Source organism: Cuculus canorus, chromosome 5, assembly GCF_017976375.1.
Source record: "Cuculus canorus isolate bCucCan1 chromosome 5, bCucCan1.pri, whole genome shotgun sequence".
Taxonomy (NCBI): Eukaryota; Metazoa; Chordata; class Aves; order Cuculiformes; family Cuculidae; genus Cuculus; species Cuculus canorus.
This window is the reverse complement of record NC_071405.1, coordinates 3993307-3995933: the sequence shown is the minus strand read 5'-3', so window position 1 is coordinate 3995933 and position 2627 is coordinate 3993307.

Below are 2627 nucleotides of genomic sequence, written 5' to 3'. Positions count from 1 at the left end.
TTTGGTCATGCTTGTGGGATCGTGGTTTAGGAGCTGTGCCGAGCAACTGGCAGCTGAGCAACAGCACTGGTTGATTCATAGATTCATGGAATGGTTTGGCTTGGAAGGGACCTCAAAGCCCATCTAATTCCAACCCCCTTTCCATGGGCAGGGACACCTCCCACTGGATCAGGTCAGTGTTAGCTCTTTACCTTGTTATGAAACCTTAATCATACGCTGAATTATTTGGAGCCTGACACTGAGACCAAACTAAGAGAAAATACTGCTCTAAAAATCTCTACTTGTTTGATGCGAGTTAAAGTTTAACAGAGCACTGATTAATTACTTAATTAGTCATGCTAAATTAATGCAGAGGGCAGTGACTGATTTTACGTGTCAAGACCCAATTCTTTTAGCTAGCATTAAAAAGTTGCTTAAATTACGCAGAGGTTGATTGTAACAAACTGAACCAGCCTGTAGGGTCCAAGCTGGGGAAAGGGCTGGAGAACAAACTTTAGGAGAGGCGGTTGAGGGACCAGGGGTTGTTTAGCCTGGAGAAGAGGGGAGTGAGGGGAGACCTTATCACTGTCTACAACTGCCTGAAAGGAGGTTGTGATGAGGTGGATGCTGGGCTCTTCTCCCAAGTAACAAGGGAAGGGATAAGAGGAAACGGACTCAAGCTGCGCTGGGGCAGGTTCAGACTGGACATCAGGAAAATTTTCTTCACAGAAAGGGTTCTCAGGCCCTGGCAGAGGCTGCCCAGGGAGGTGGTGGAGTCCATGTTCCTGGAGGTGATTAAAAGATGGGTGGATGAGGTGCTCAGGGATCTGGTTTAGTAGTGGACAGGTACAGTTGGACTTGATGAACTCAAAGGTCTTTTCCAACCAAACCATTCTATGACTCTAAGCCTGTTTTCCTTAGAGGGACTCCCGACAGCCAAGCAGCAGTGGCCAGACCCGATCCTCTCCCACAGCTGCTGTTGCCATAGGGGTGGCGGCCTGCCAAGGCTGGGAATGTCACCTCTGGCACAGAACAAAGAGCTCTTCAAAGCTGAAGGGACTGGAGGAGCTGGATTCTGCCCAGCAGAGACGTTGTCATGCAACCACAAACCCCAGCTTTCACCCCAGTTCCTTTGTTTGACAATGATCTCAGCTGGGCACACAATCACCTGTGCCTCACTTGTAGCACTTTTCTCATTAGCTCTTAACAAGGACCTGGAGCTATTTAGATGGTGTAAGTACCTCTGCCTTCAAATAATCCACTTTAAATTAGTGGAAATTCAGAAGAAAATTAAAACTATGCAAGGCAGGGAAGTCCACCTCAGTCATTTGGGGCCAGCATAAACCAGTGGCTGGTTTTGTAGCAAGGTGGGGCTTGAGCCGCTGATAGGTTCGCTTAGCAGAGCACAGCTGGGAGAAAGCCCTACCTTCTCCTGTGGGGAACATCCCCAGGAAAAGGGGGTGCTTGGTGCTGCTGCAGTTGGAGCACAAGCAGCTGCTGAGTAGAATGCGGTTAAGAACCTCCTGCCTGGCTCTGAGACACATGGGTCTCCTACTCAGCCCTGCTCTTGCTTTCTCTGTGGCCCTGAGCTCTCGGCGGTGTTTGTAGGCAGTTGGGCTGTTTGGCTGCAGGAGCAGTGCTTGGAATCATGAAATGGTTTGAGGTGGGAGGGACCTTAAAGTCAAACCAGGGACACCTCCCACTGGATCAGATTGCTCCAAGCCCCATCCAGCCTGGCCTGGAACCCCTCCAGGGATGGGGCAGCCACCGCTGCTCTGGGCAGCCTGGGCCAGGGCCTCCCCACCCTCACTGCAAAACATTTCTTCCTAATCTCTCATCCCAATCTCCCCTTTCAGCTTAAAACCATTACCCCTCCTCCTCATCCCTGCACTCCCTGATCCAGAGCCCCTCCCCAGCTTTCCTGGAGCCCCTTTCAGTACTGGAAGCTGCTCTAAGGTCTCCCTGGAACCTTCTCTTCTCCAGGCTAAACAACCCCAACTATCTCAGCTCCAGCTCTCCGATCATCTCTGTGGCCTCCTCTGGACCTGTTCCAACAGTTCCATATCATTCTTATGTTTGGGATTCCAGAACTAAACACAGGGCTTGAGTTAGGGTCTCATGAGAGAGGGGCAGAGTCCCCTCCCTCGTCCTGCTGGCCACGCTGCTTTTGATGCAGCCCAGGATGCAATTGTCCTTCTGGGCTGCAAGCGCACGTTGCCGGCTCATGTCGAGCTTCTCATCCACCAGCACCCCCAAATCCTCAATAGGGCTGCTCTCAATCACATCATCCCTCCTCCTGTACTGAAAGTGGGAATTGCCCCGACACAGGTGGAAGTCCTTGCACTTGGCCTTGTTGAACCTCATGAGGTTCACACAGTCCCACTTTTCCAGGTCCCTCTGGATGACATCCCATCCATCTGGCATGACAACTGCACCACTCAGGTTGGTGTCACCTGCAAACTCGCTGAGGGTTCCCTCGGTCTCTGTCTCATCAGTGAGAATATTTATCAGCACTCAGGTTGTGGTTTGTGCCTGCAGGCACAGGTGCTGTCCCCAGAACGAGGTGACAATGTCTTTTAGCACACCTGCTTCATCACCTTCGCAAAGATGCACAGTGTCAGACACCTGCTTAAATCAATCCCAAATCT